At 38.9% G+C, this 15,700-nt stretch overlaps 1 long non-coding RNA gene across 1 annotated transcript in view; it reads right to left on the bottom strand.

Annotated features, from left to right (window-relative positions):
* Positions 1-10,429: 10,429 nt before the first annotated feature.
* Positions 10,430-15,700, bottom strand: part of LOC129052843 (uncharacterized) — a 32,571-nt gene continuing 27,300 nt past the window's right edge. The window contains exons 2-3 of the long non-coding RNA XR_008517963.1: positions 13,802-13,982; positions 10,430-10,619 (exon numbers count right to left, since the gene is read on the bottom strand). This is a non-coding gene — a long non-coding RNA (uncharacterized LOC129052843). The remainder of the gene's footprint in view (positions 10,620-13,801; positions 13,983-15,700) is intronic.

Genomic DNA, 15,700 nt, shown 5'->3' with positions numbered 1-15,700 from the left:
CTTCCAAGAAGTCACAAAGGAAGGTTTCATCCCATTCTGACTTCTCCGGTTAGTGGAGAGAACACTTGCAAATTTCCAAGTTGTCCCTTTGAAACTTTCTAGGAATGGCATATTGATTATAGATAGATAAGTGAGAAGGATAATAGGTGAGTCAATAGATTATAGATAGATGATTAGATAGATAGATGAGATAGGTAATAGATTATTAGATAGATAATAGATGGATAGATGATAGAGATAGATGATAGATAGATGAATGGGTGGACAGATGGAAGGATGAATCAATAGATAGATAGATAGATAGATAGATAGATAGATAGATAGATGATAGAAAGATAGAGTAGATGGATACATACATAGATACAATATATGGATAGATAGATGACATACATAGATATAGATGGATAGATACATATATAGGATAGATGGATAGATAGATGAGATACATAGAAGATAGATGGGTAAATAGGTGATCGAATAAAGTGATAGTTGATAAATTGATAGACATAGATAAGTAGATATATAGCTAGATAGACATAGAGATAGATATAGATATCTCATATCTATGTGCCTATTTAGGAAAGCTTGGAACATTGCTGTTTCTCAGCATGGCTAAGGATGCTCTTATTTTTTCTTCCTTATGAAGTGTTCATAGGCTCTAGTACAAGGAGAAGGCAGACACATAGCTGGGAGTTCAGGAGTTAATGCAGGGTGAGGCCAAAGTGTGTAGTTAGAGGCACCCCACCATTTCATTATTAATTTTTTGCAAAAAAGAAAAGAAAAAAAACCCTCCCCTTCTTGTTATGAACACTTGAAATTCTTATTCCATGTGCCAATTCCTCATCTTCCTCAATCAGGCCCACTTCGGTGACACTTCATCATCAGAAATGTTGCAACTGGCATGCGGTTGGAGGTTGGTTCTTAATGGGGAAGGGCCGTGAGTAGTGGGCAAACATAAGATAGAAAAGGAGCCCAGAAATGGAGAGGACATAGCGGTGAAGCTGTTTCACGTCTTGTATGCTTGGGCAAGGCATCTTTTCTCCTCCGTGGCAAAAGGCATCTGAGGTCGTGTAGGAGACCAGGAGCACCAGAGAGAAACAGTGGCAATGACAAGTGGGCACTGGCTAGGTGTTGGGGAAACAGGAACAGCAGCACGGCTGTGACAAGGACAACAGCTGACAGAGTGTGGTTTGGATGAAGCTTGTGTGGCCAGGAGACTGTGGGCTGGCTAAGGGGGACCAGGTGGGTGGTAATGAACAGAATGAAGCCAGGAGACGGGATGTGCCTTGGGCAACACCTCACCCCATTTTTCATTTTCCTTCTGGAAACAGTGGAAAAAATAAGCTGGCAGGAACAACAAACACTTCCCCACCTGGCTTTCCCAATTTATTTTGCATGAATTGCATGCGTTGTTTTCGATGGCATCGTACCTGTGACTGAATTCACTAGTGATGGTTTCAGAAGGAAAATAGTGAGATGGTCTGGAGAGAAAAAAAGGAATAGAATAAATCACTTAAAATAATGGATCTAGCATTAACCTTCTTCAATCTTTTGTGTGCGTGTGTACCCTTTAAGAAATCAATAGAAGGCAACTAACAAAATAATTCCCTCTGAATAATGTAGAAAAAGATCTTATGGATCTAACAGAGGGATTTTGTAGTTATTATCAGACTATATCTAATTTTTTTTTAAGACAGGGTCTCTCTCTGCCACCCAGGCTGGAGTGCAGTGGTGCAATCATGGCTCACCGCAGCCTCAACTTCCCGGGCTCTAGCAATCCTCCCACCTCAGCCTCCCAAGTAGCTGGGACCAAAGGCATGTACTACTCTGCTGGATTTTTTTTTTTTTTAGACATAGAGTTTCACCGTGTTGTCCAGGCAGGTCCTGAACTCCTGGCTCAAGCAATCCTCCCACATAAGGTTCACAATTAAAAAAAAAGAGAGAATAGCAAGAAGTAATTACACAATCAGCCCTCCATTCTGTGGATTCAAACACTCATGAATCGGAAATACTAAAAAAAAAATTCATCTGTACTAAACAAGTACAGACTTTCTTTTTGTTGTCCTCATTCCATAAATAATACAGTATAGCCATTATTTACATAGCATTTACAGTGCATTCGGTATTATAGGTAATCTAGAAATGATTTAAAGTATACAAGAGGGTTGCACAGGTTATATGCAAATATTACACAATTTTATATCAGGAACTTGAGCATCCATGGATTTTAGTATCTCTAGGAGGTGGTTGAATCAAAAGCAAATCTCTCTGTTTCTATTAGGTGAGGACTATGTGATAAGCATAGCTGGTAATTTTTAACAATGCTGCCCCTACCTGTACAGCAGATGGAGGGCCAATTTCTTATTGCTATTCATGACTATGATGTGGAGAACATTTCTTGCCTGAGTTGAGATTTTCACTCTATAGAAGCACATTTGCTTATTGCTAAACTCTCTGGGTCCAGTTATGAGCATGGCTCTATCCTCAAATATAATATGCAACCTACCTAGGTTTATAAAAAATCAGTTCATAAATGTCTTCTAGCCCAAGGGCAGAGGTCTATATGGTGACGGTGAGGAACCCAAAAGACTTCTCCCAAACTCCTTCCTGCCAAGGAGACAGAGTAGCTGCTAATTTGAGGGCCACATAACCAGAACGTTTTAGATCAATTCCTATTTAAAATATTCTCTCAGGCAGGGCTTGGTGGCTCACACCTGTAGTCCCAGCACTTTGGGATGCCAAGGTGGGAAGATTGCTTAAAAGCAGGAGCTTGAGCCCAGGAGCTCAAGACCAGGCTGGGCAACACAGTGAGCCCTCATCTCTTAAAAAAAATTAAAAATAATTAGCTGGGCGTGGTGGTGCATGCCTATAGTCCCAGCTCCTTGGGAGGCTGAGGTGGGAGGATCACTTGAGTCTAGGAGGTCTAGGCTGCAGTGAACTGTGATTACACCACCGCACTCCAGCCTGGGTGATGCAGCAAGACCCTGTCTCAAAAAGAAAATAAAAAAGAAACTTATTTTACCCACATGGAGGAAAAAAAGAAAAAAAGGAAAGATGGGAATTGCTCAAAGAAGAGAAAGATGGAATAGGAAGAGAAAGGAATGAAGACGTGCATTTATTGAATCCTAAGTCACATCAGACATACAACAAAAAGTAGCAAGCACATATAACAAATCTTACTCTATAGATGAGGAGATGCAGGTTTAAAGGGTAACTGGAAAGCAAATGGCATAGAAATAAAAGATGAGTTCCAGGACAAGATCTCCAATGTGAGTTTTCCTGGCTTTAACATCCGTCTTTCTCCCATACCCTCCCAGGCCCTTGGTGTGTGGGTTGAGCTTGGTTGGGAAAATATGGCCACCATATTGCTAGGAAAGAAACCAAGGGTGGACTGTTACCAATGCCCAAGGGACATGAGTCACTTCACATTTTCTTTCCTCCTGACTTTAAATACTCAGTGCTTTCATTTCAGATCAAAAATTAATTTCTTTTCCAGAGACAGAAGGATCCTAAAATATTGTTGCCTTGGCTCCATAAACCCGACATTTTAGAAGAGTAATTCAAAGAGAAGTATCATTAAATGAGAACTTAGAATTGGAGAGCCTCAATTGCCCTCTGTTTTCCTCAGGGGAAGAGCACAAAACAAAAGACGACAACCAACCAATCATCACCATCCCTATGGTGGTTCTGAGCCTTGGTCATGCCACATGCATCCTCCAAATAGCACGTTTCTCATCACCCTGGGTGGATGATGGAAAAGTCAAGCCACTTATTCCAACACATTCCCAGCAATATTAATTGTTGAAAATGATGCATGTGTAATTTAAAAATCAATGCTCACCCACAGTGGAGCCAACAGAAATGTCAGTATGTCACAATCTCTGATTTTCCTATACTTATTTCTACTGCAAATAAGAGAGGGGAAAATCGCAGAGCCTGAGATGTAGATTTATATATGACAATATAGTTCTCCTCCTTCAATAATCAGGATGTTACAGTCAAGAAAACAGGCTGTCAATGTTCAACTCACTAAACTAGGTAGTATAGACATGTATGTATTTAAATTTATTCAAAGGTGATAAAAGGGAATTCAAACAAGAACTAATGAGGATAAATATTATACAATATTCTCACCTGAGATGAAAAGAGAACTAAGCTTAAAGATAATGGATATTTAAAATAAGACACAGCTGGGTTCAGTGACTCACACCTGTAATCCCAGCGCTTTGAGAGGCCAAGGTGGGCAGATCAATTGAACCCAGGAGTTCAACACCAGCCTGGGCAACGAAGTGAAACCACATTTCTACTAAAAATACAAAACTTAGCTGGGCATGGTAGTGCATGGCTGTATTCTCAGCTATTTGGGAGCCTGAGGCTGGAGGATAACTTGCGCCCAGAAAGCAGAGGTTGCAGTGAGCTGCGATTGCGCCACTGCACTCCAGCCTGTGCGACAGAGTCAGACTCCATCTCAAAAAAATGAAATAGGACACCCTATAAGGTATAAGGACACAAGTATTAATTATTATACTCCATTGAACTCCTAGTCATTACATCGAGGATTTACCTTGTGCTTAATTTTATCAGGAGATATAAAGAAATCACATGAAAGCAGAAAATATATCTGTAAAAACAATAATAAGGATATAAGGAAATAATTAACCCACAAGTATTTAGTCAATGTGGACCCTGATTAATTTGGGAGAGTTATAAAACATAACCCACAGCCTCCCAGAATTAAAATATTGCAGCTTTCTTTTTTTAAACATTCAGATTGTATTTTTATGGTCTCTAACATGTACCACATATGACCACATATGTAACATATAACTGAGATTTCAATATGTATCAATTAACATTGTAGACTAACAAGCTTTACTGACAATAAAATCCAATTTTTTCTTCAATTTTTAAACACAAAATATCCAAATAATTGCATAATTTAATCTCAAGCATTGAGACACAAATAAAGATGGAATTACTTGGGGGGTTTCTGATCACGTGAAGTACTGTTTTTGTATTACTATGTGTGATAAGGCTATTCCTATACCTCAGCAGGAATTTTCACTTAGAAGTAGAAAATCATTTTCTTTCAAACCTTGAAAAGATGAACTCTGCCCCTATTCTTATCCAAAGATAATATTGCTATGGAGTATAGAGATTCTTCTTGCCTATGCAAAATGTGACCAAATAGAAATCACTATAGGAAGTCACAGGACATTGCTAAAAGTTTCATGTTTCATACAAAGGAAATTTGAATCTTCATCTCCCATTATCTTTGCACCAAAGCCTGACCTCAGAGCTGGGCTAGCTGCCGAAACGTTGGTTCTGACAAAAGATAGTGACTATCATTGAAACCAAATGGATTTAAAGATCCAAGAACTGTGGAAATGGGACTCAAAGGAATTCCAGCACTAACGTTCCCTCTCTGTGTGGACTACATGTATTCAAGCTAATATGAACTGCAATTTTCGTGATGTTGGATGCACAGTATTTCGAAATTACCCAAGGCAAGCGTCCTGACAGAAGTTCTGGCTAATTTTAACAGGTTAGGCAAGAAAGAAAATGGAAATAGGTCAAAGAATTTCTAAAGAGAGAAGAAAAAAACAGAAGCTCTGTTAATTCTTCCCAGTCAACTGTATGTGTCCTATAAAAAGCTTGGGTGTTCTGGTCCTTGTAGCTCCTCAGCAAAATAATTGTACACGAGTATAATTTTGAGGATACGATACTACATACATTTGGGAAACTCTTACTGAGCCCCTGATACCAACCTACATCCTGTTTCTACATAATTGTTGCTGGAAGGGTCCAAGTTTATTTGGAGGGGTAACATTCTACTTCTCTGAGGTCATATATTCCAAGAGAGGCTTTTGATCAAATGCTGGTCGATCAAAGCTAACCATGAGTGGTTCCATTTCTTGTGCCACGTGTGGGTTGAGGACAGGCATACACCACCACTTTGTCTAAAGACACATAAGGTTACATTTTCTGGGGTGCTGTATTAGTCTGTTCTCATGCTGCTAATAAATACATACCTGAGACTGGGTAACTTATAAAGGAAAGAGGTTCAATGGACTGACAGCTCTACATGGCTGGGGAGGCCTCAAAATCATGGCAGAAGGCGAAAGGGAAGCAAGACATATCTTACATGGTGGCAGGCAAGAGGGCATGTGCAGGGGAACTGCTTTTTTATAAAACCATCCGATCTCGTGAGACTTATTCACTCTAAAGAGAACAGGAGGGGAAAAACCCACCCCCACGATTCAATCATCTCCCACCAGGTCCCTCTCACAACACATGGAGATAATTGCAATTCAAGGTGAGATTTGGTTGGGGATACAGCTAAACCATATCAGGTGCTATTAGCAAATGTTTCCTCTCCTACCTGGGCGTGGTGGCTCACACCTGTAATCCCAGCACTTTGGGAGACTGAGGCAGGAGGATTGCTTGAGCTCAGGAGTTTGAGAACAGCCTGGGCAACATGGCAAAACCCCATTTCTAGAAGAAATACAAAAATTAGCCAAGCACAGTGGCATGTGGCTGTAGTCCCAGCTACTCGGGAGGCTGAGGCTGGAGGATCATTTGATTCCAAGAGGCAGAGGTTGCAGTGGGCCAAGATGGGGCCACTGCACTCCAGCTTGGGTGAAAGAACGAGACTCTGCCTCAAAAGAAAAAAAAAGTTTCCTCTGTCTTTGTTGTCACCTGCAGACACTGTCAGACTTGCTTGGGACATCTGGTTTCTATCTAAAGAGCATCAGAGGAGCTAGTATGTAAGCAGAGTTAACATAAGAGCCAGAGTCTCATCAGTCCATGCCTAGTACCTTCTCATCACGTGCATCCTTATTGTGTGAATTTGTTAGGTTGATATTTTATGTCAGTTTCAGCTAGAACTGATGGAAGAAATCCAAATCATCCCAAACATAATTTTTGTTTGTGCAGACCCTATAGTCTGGAACCAGATACAGGCACATCCAATAGTGAGCTCTGCGACAACCACATTGATCATGCCGACTGCAGCATTGAATTCATTTCTAGACTTTTTCTTGTCTGCAGCATTTAGATAAGATGTTTAGCCTCTCCACAATGTGCTGCCAGATAAAAACAGAAGGTCTAAATTCATTCAAGGACAGAGATGTGGCTGTTGGAAGATAAGTACAGAGAAAGCATCCTTTGGACTGAATGACAAAGGGTGGGAATATTTTTGGTAGAGATGGGGTCTTACTATGTTGTCCAGGCTAGTCTCAAACTCCTGACGTCAAGCAATCCTCCCACCTCGGCCTCCCAAAACATTGAGGTTACAGGCAGGAGCCACCATGCCCAGCCAAAGAGTGATAATTTATCAAGAAGAACAAACAGGACAGTGATGAGTGATCATTGCATGAGAGAGACCTCAAGAAAAGTGAGTTTGGGAGAGGCCTCTAGACTGGGAAATCATACACCATGGGTCATTGCTTTAACAATGGTCTTCTCATTAAAAGATGAAACCAGAAATACAGCTGTAGACAACATTGATGGTCTAGCAGAGGAAACAGTGAAGCCAGGAGACAATTTGACACAGAAATAAGGGCATGAAAATCTAGCAAATAAACATGGAAGCTCCAAGAGCAACAGCAATGATTATGGTGTCGGCAACATCATTAGGGTTGAGGTCCCTGCAAAGTCATGAGAGTCCAGCCTGCACCCCAAACCCCTTCACATTGCATCCCTGTCACATAAGGGAGATAGACTCACGTTTAGCGTGGAGCCTGCATTTCACCAATGGGAAGTTAGATGCCAGATGAAAGTCTGCCCCAGAGGTAAACTCAATTCTCCCTCTCTAAAACAATGGAAACCTTCCATGATGCAATTTTGATTATTGCTTTTTGCTAGTTGAAAAATGATAGACAAAATTCATGAAATCAAAAAGTATAAGAAGAAAATTAACATTGTCCCTCATTGCTTCACTCAGAAATTATAACTGTTAATGCTGATTTTTTTTTATTTTAAAGGGAAATATATTTTATTGAATGGAAAGAAAAATACCTAAACTGAATATCACAAAATGAGATATGTAGTAATCAATGTTGCTAAGGAAAACAACAATGCCTACAATTATGCTAAGAAAAAAGTTTAAAACTCTGAAAATAGTGAGTTTTTAAAACCATACAATGTTTTATGAGCTTAGCATTTTCAAAAATCAAAATATAGTTTTTATCTTTGATTTTAAAACTATAAGACTGAATTGATATCTAAATAAACAATCCAACAAGCACTGGGTTAAAATTTTTAAAAAAAAGAAAAAAATTAAAAGCTTTAAATTTTAAAGTTGAAGAAAAACATTTCTTTAAACTTTTTTTAAAGAAGAAAATATTTAAAGGCTGAAGATGATCCTCTAAGAAAATTTAATATATCTAATAAAGTGGGAAATCACTACACCTAACATGAGGAAATTATTTTAATTGAAACTCTGCTATTAATCCAAAGAGAATTTAATATATTCAAAGGGGTTTTTCTTTGTTTGGGAATTGCCTGGCCAAGGAAGAATTCTGTTTTGTTTTGTTTTTTTTCTAGAATTACTGTTTCTTACATTTGATTAATTATTGAAAAAATAAAAAAACAAAAAAGACCTACCACATTTTGGTTTGCTTCTTGAACAGCAAGTAATTTTTTTTTCCCAAAGATTATCTTCCTTTTGTTGAAGAAGCACAGGCTTTCATCTCTACGTAAAAAAACTTTTGAATCCCCCTCTAGCCTAGAGATATGCAATTCCTTCCTGACAAAATTCTTCTGGGAGCCCTGTGATTTCCTGTTCTACCTTAATCCAAGTGGATTAATCCAGCTGCTTTTTGAATTTTACCACTTATTTCCTCTTAATCTGGAATATATCAAGTATTTACTTTTTGTTTTGTCTTGTTTTCAGAAAAGAGCTTTGGAATGAAAACTTTCTAACCTTTTGCATATGAAAAACTCCTCCTTTTTTCTTCCCTCATACTGATTCACAAGTCTAGCCAGATTTGGAATTCTAGAAGAAAAAAATATTGTTCTCACAGGAAGCTGGATGCCTTGCAACATTGTCTCATAGCATCCACTATTGCTGTTGAGAAGTTTCATGATTTCTGATTGTGGTTGCAACTTGGGTAACTTAATTTTATTTTTATCTTGGGGAATAAAGATCTTCACTGGTACCAGTGCAACAGTTAGTTCATGCTGAGTAACAAACCACCCTGAATTTGAGTGGCTTCAAACAACACTGATTTGCTTAGCTCACAGTTCTCTGGGTGGATAATTTGGGCAGGGCTCAGTGGGGCACTCACTTCTCTGTGGTCAGCAGGCTGGTCAGCTAGGTGGCCCTGGTTATGGGGGAATAGGGGAAATGGGTCCCTTGTCTCATCACACAGCAGGTGGGGTTGCACTTCTTCACATGGTGGCTGGATTCCAAATTCAGGAGAAAGGAAGCTGCAAACCTGTTGCAGCAAGGCTTGGAATCAGCATGACCTTGCTTTCCCTGGATTTCAAGGTCAAAGCACATCCCAGAGCAAGCCCACACTCAGTGGAGAGGGAAGTGACTCTACCTCTTGATGCATTGTGTCATAAGAATGGTGGACTTTTCTGCAATCTATGGTAGTCAGCCTTCTAGCATGTTTTTTCTTAGTATCATTTAGTAACACTTTTCAATTCCAAGATGTAAGTGGTTGTTTTCTGTCAGTTATGTATCTATTAATATATACTAAATATATGATGTGTAATCAATATATTAATTATTATAGTTTACTCTTGAACAATGTGGGGGTTAGAAGCACTGATCCCTGCACAGTTGAAGATCCACCTGTAACTTTGGACGCCCTCAAAACTTAAATACAAACAACCTATTCATATATACATATATAATCCCTTTGACCACATATACATATATGTATATGTCTATTTTATAACGAAATATTTTAATTTTATAAATATAAATAAAACATTTAAACATTAGCTATATAACTATATAAATATTAACATGTACATACATATAAAACATTTTATAATTAATATACAGTTATATTACTTTATAATTTATATTTAAATATACTATAATATATTAATATAATATTAATATACTATATTATATATTGATATACAATATAATATAATATCAATTTGTTATAAATTATTTATTAATTTGCTATAAATTATTATTTTATTATATTATAAATTTTTAATTCATAATATACAGTTATATTAATTTATGCTTTATAAATATATACATTATATAATTAATATACAGTGGATCCTTGAACAATATGTGTTCAGGAAGCATTTTTTAATGTCAGAACTGGGAAGAAATCTTGGCCAGAAACCTCACCAATATTATAAACAGTAAATTAATACATATCGTGTATGTTTATATGTATTATATATGGTATTCTTCTAATAAAGCAAGCTAGAGAAAAGAAAATGCTTTTAGGAAAATCATAAGGAGGAGGAAATGGATTCACTATTCATTAAGCGGAAGTGGATCATCATCAAGGTCTTCATTCTCATCATCTTCACATTGAGGAGGTGGAGGAAGAGGAGGAAGAGGAAGGATTGATCTTGCTGTCTCAGGGGTGGCCGAGGCGGAGGAAAATCCTCATATACCTGTGTTGCTCAAGGGTCTACTGTAAATTAATTGTAGAAATATATGTATTTAAATGTTAATATTTATAAAGTTGTGTATCTAATCATGTTTAAATGTTTATATTCATAAAATTAATAGATTTTGTTATAAAATAGACATATATGTATATGTATATGTGGTCAAAGAAATTATACATATTTATAAATAATTACGTTTAATGTTATATATTTATACTTATGTAAAAAATATACATTTATATTTACATACATATATACACACATAATTTCTTGGATTATATTCTTCTAATCACTGTCTTTTTCCTCTGTGTTTTGAAATACTTACTAAGGAGACATTGGCTTTTATGAATCTCATTCAGGGTTTCTCAACCTCAATACTACTGACATTTGGGGCATTTTTTTTCGTGGCAGGGTCTCACTCTGTCTCCCAGGCTGGAGTGCAGAGGCTTCAGGGTACGAATTCAGTTTTCTGAATTCTTTTTGTTTCTTCTGCATGACCTACATTTCTTCCAGGAGGGTTCTTGTATACAGCACTGTATTAGTCCATTTTCATATTGCTATGAAGAAATGCCTGAGACTGAGTAATTTATAAAGAAAAAGAGGTTTAGTGGACTCACACTCCCACATGGCCGGGAAGGCCTCAGAATCACAGCAGAAGGTGAAGGAGGAGCAAAGGCATGTCTTACATGGCAGCAGGCAAGAGGGCGTGTGCAGGGGAACTGCCATTTAGAAAACCATCAGATCTCATGAGACTTATTCAGTATCATGAGACTAGCACAAGAAAAACCTGCCTTCATGATCCCATTACCTCCCACCAGGTCCCTCCCATGACTTGAGGGAATTATGGGAGCTACAATTCAAGATGAGATTTGGATGGGGACACAGCCAAACCATATCAAACACCCCTGGCATAACTAACTGCATCTTAGAAAAAGACTCCATTTGATGTTTCACAGGGCCCTGTGCAAAGAAGGATAAGAGGTTTTGCTTAATAAACAAACGAAAAAAAAAAAATAAAGACTGCATCCAACCAGATAGGGACATAACCAAGCACATTCTTCTACCATCAACCCTCAACAGAGGATTCTGTGGTCATAAAAAGAGCAGGACTTCAGCAGCTCGAAACAGCTGTCTTAACTGACAACTGTCTTGCTGTCACTCCTGAAAAGAACTTGGCATCAGCCACCAAAGGCTGTGCCACATCAAAGCCTTTGCCTTGCGAGACTGATGCACAGCCAGGCCCAGACCATGACATTCTTCTTGTCCACATCACTCTATTTAGACTGGTTTCTTAGCCATTTCTTTTCTTTCTTTTTTTTTCACAGGGGTCTCACTGTGTTGTCTAGGCTGAAGAGCAGTGGCACCATCTTTGCTTACTGCAACCTCCTCCTCCCGGACTCAAGCCATCCTCCGGCCTCAGCCTCCTGAGTAGTTGGGACTACAGGTGCACACCACCACGCCTGGTTAATTTTTGTGTGTGTGTGTGTAGAGACAGTGTTTTGCCATGTTGGCCAGGCTGGTCTCAAACTCCTGAACTCAAGGGATCCTCTCACCTCGGTCTCTCAAAAGTGCTGGGATTACAGGTGTGAGGCACCGCGCCCATTTCTCCTATCTCTTTTTCCTCTTGATGTTCCATGTTACTTTGTTTGCCAGGGAATGTTTAATCCGTAACATTTATTTATTGAATATGTAATCATTATGTATGGTTTGCAATATCAACTGACTTGTGGAGTGGCTTGAACCTGTGTGCCCGCAGCTCTGACTACCAAGTGAACAGGAAGCACTAAGGAGAATTGCCTCCTTGGGAACTCCATGCAGCTTGTGGCCTTTGTAATTGCAATAGCATCAATAAAAGACTGACATTGTGGAAAGACACAATTATGCATGGAACTGGTTATCTCCAACCTTGCAACTCTCATGAGAGTCAGACCTTCTGTTTGTTCATTTTAGAACTGGTTCATACTGTTAATTTCCCTCAACTATCTGCCAGTTTACTTACATTGTGGAATTATTTTTCTAGGCAGATTAGAACACCTAGGAGGCTCAGGCTTCCCTGGCAGTTTTGGAGAGCTCATTCTCTTGCTGATGGGGAGACAGCCCAGCGAAAGACTCTGCAAGCCAGGGCCTATCTAACTCTATGTGTCCCTCTAGGTAAGGGCTGAGGTAGGCCGTTCAGCTCAGAACCACCACAACAGCCAAAATAAGAGGGTGTTCTTCTGGAGTCACAGGATTTAGAGCACATTACTCCACAGATCAAAGCCAACTTTCCTTTGCCCTCTAAGTCCACGGGGGAGATCTGAATTCATCCTGGACTTCTGTCTCTTTGTTGTCCTAACTCCCATGACAGAAGTCCCCACCTCACCACCCCAGGGTGGTTCCTGCTTTGTCTAGAAAGAGTTCTAGGGGTTTTTACCAGGAGCATATGAAACCGTGAGATGCTCTCTGCAAATGACAGGAAGAAGCCAAGTGGCCCAGCTGTTGAGGTAAAAATAAATAAGTTCTTCATCTCATTACCCAGTTGATTAATTCGGAACTCAATCCTGATGACTGGATTTCTTCTTTTTCATTTTGATCTTGAAAATTATCTCAGAAATGACTATTGACTCCACATCATAAGCATTTTTTAAAATTGTGTAAAATATGTGTAACATGAAATTTACTATTTTAGCCATTTTTAAGTGCACAGTTCAGTGGTATTAGGTATAGGCACATTGCTGTGCAACCATCACCAACATCCATCTGCAGAACACTTCATGTTGCAAAACTGAAACTCTGTCCCTATTAAACACTAACGCCCCAATTCCTCTCCCCCTAGCCTCTGGCAATCAACATTCTACTTTCTACCCCTGACAATTTGACTACTCTAAGGGTCTCACATATGAGGAATCATATGGTATTTGTCCTTTTTGTGGTTGGCTTATTTCACTCAGGACAACATCCTCAAGGTTCATCCATGCTGTAGAATGTGTTAGGATTCCCTTCTTTTTTAAGGCTGAATAACATTCCATTGTATGGATGGATCACATTTTGTTCACATATTCATTCGTCTATGCACATTGGTTGTTTCTATTTTTTGACTGTTGTGAAGGATGCTTCTGTGAACATGTGTGTACAGCACAAGCATATTTTTAAAAACATTTCAACCACATGAATGCCTGTTTCTCTTATCACTGCCCATCCTTCTCTAATCTATTCTCCTACTTACCTTCAGAGCAACTTCCTGTTCCCAGTGAAGCAGAGGCTGGGACATGTGTAGAAGTTGTCTCTTGTCCCTGCCTGTGCCTGTGATCCAACACATCAGATAAAGATCTTCAGTCAGTACCATGAAGGAAAGGACAGAACATTGATTTCATTGGCCTCATGGTACCTGTAATGGCCAGCACCTCCTATGATAAAAAAACTAGATTTGTTAATGGTTCTTGTGGTAATAGGGTTTCTTTCTTATTCTCTTTAACATTATGACCTTCCTCTCTCCCTCCCTTCTTCCTTCCTTCCTTGCTTTCTTCCTTCCTTTCATCCTTCCTTCCCTCCTTCTTTCCCTCTCTTCTTCCTTTCCTTTCTCTCCCTCCCTCCTTCCTTCCTTTCTTTCTTTCCTTCTTTCTTTTCTTTCTTTTTTCTTCCTCCTTCCTTTCTTTTCTTCCTCACTCTCCCTCCCTTTCTTCCTCTTTCCTTCCTCCCTCCCTTCCTTCCCTTCTTTCTTTTTCCTTCCTCCATCCCTCCTTTCTGCCCTCCCTCCTTCCTTCCTTTCTTAACTCTCTTTTCTTTCTCCTTCCCCCTCCCTTCCTTCCCCCTTTCTTCCAGTTATAAAGTCCTTTGCCCAATAATAATTTCAGCATATTGTCTTTAGATGAGATAATACATGCTAACATCAAATAATATATTTTTAAAACACTTAAACATATTCCAAAGTGAAGACTCATGACCAGTGAGTATAAATTCCTGACCAGTACCTTAACTGCACAACCTCTTTTGTGGAATCATTCTACATCTTAGAGAACAAATATAATCTTTCAAACAAAGAAGACATTTCCAAACCACAGAAGAAAAAAATGTACTCAAAAGAAATACAAACTGTGCAAGAACTGAGGTTTCATAAAAATGACAATTTTAAAAATTGCACCTCAATCTCAATGGAGTTCATATTATGTTTTGCGTAAAAGTTAATTATGAGCTACTGCTGTTTTTTTAACTTTCTAGTAATAGCCATTCTGACTGGTGTGAGTTGGTATCTCATTGTATATCTCAGACAGGTGGAGGAGCAAGATAATTTTCTAGGCAACTAAATGTCCTCTGATACATTTTATCAGATTTTGCTTCTGATAAATGGTGTACTACTTTGCAAGAAGTACACCATCGTTTCCATACAGAGTGAAAAATAACGTGCCCCTTGTTTCTCTTTTCATTATTCCCCAACAGATATAGAATCATGGACTCATCTGTAGAACAGAACAGGCTGTTACAGAAAGGAAGGAAATATTGGCAAACTATGCATCTGACAAAAGTCTAATATCCAGAATCCAAAAGGAACTTAAATTAACAGGCAAAAAACAAACAACTCCATTGTATTACTCTGTTTTCACACTGCTATAAGGATACTATCCCAGACTGGGTAATTTATAAGGAAAAGAGATTAAATTGACTCACAGTGCTGCAAGGCTGGGGAAGCCTCAGGAAACTTACAATTATGGTGGAAGGGAAAGGGGAAGCAGGCACCTTCTTCACAAGGCAGCAGGAGAGAGAGCAAGAGCAGAGGAAACTGCTATTTATAAAACCATCAGATCTCGTGAGAATTCACTCACTATCTCAAGAACAGCATGGAGGAAGCCATTCCCATGATTCAGTCACCTCCTACCAGGTCCCTCCCTCAACCCAATTTGGAATACAATTCAAGATGAGATTTGGGCAGGGACACAGAGCCCCACCATATCATCCATTAAAAAGTAGGGAAAAGACATGAACAGGACATTTCTCAAAAGAAGACATACAAACAGCCAACAAATCTATTTTTAGAAGCTCAACATCACTAATTATCAGAGAAAATGCAAATTGAAACCACAATGAGATACCATCTCATACCAGTCAGAATGGCCATTACTACAAAGTT

This window comes from Pongo abelii, chromosome X (genome assembly GCF_028885655.2).
Source record: "Pongo abelii isolate AG06213 chromosome X, NHGRI_mPonAbe1-v2.0_pri, whole genome shotgun sequence".
NCBI lineage: Eukaryota > Metazoa > Chordata > Mammalia > Primates > Hominidae > Pongo > Pongo abelii.
The sequence above is the reverse complement of the archived record's forward strand: the minus strand, read 5'-3'. Positions and strand labels throughout refer to the sequence as shown.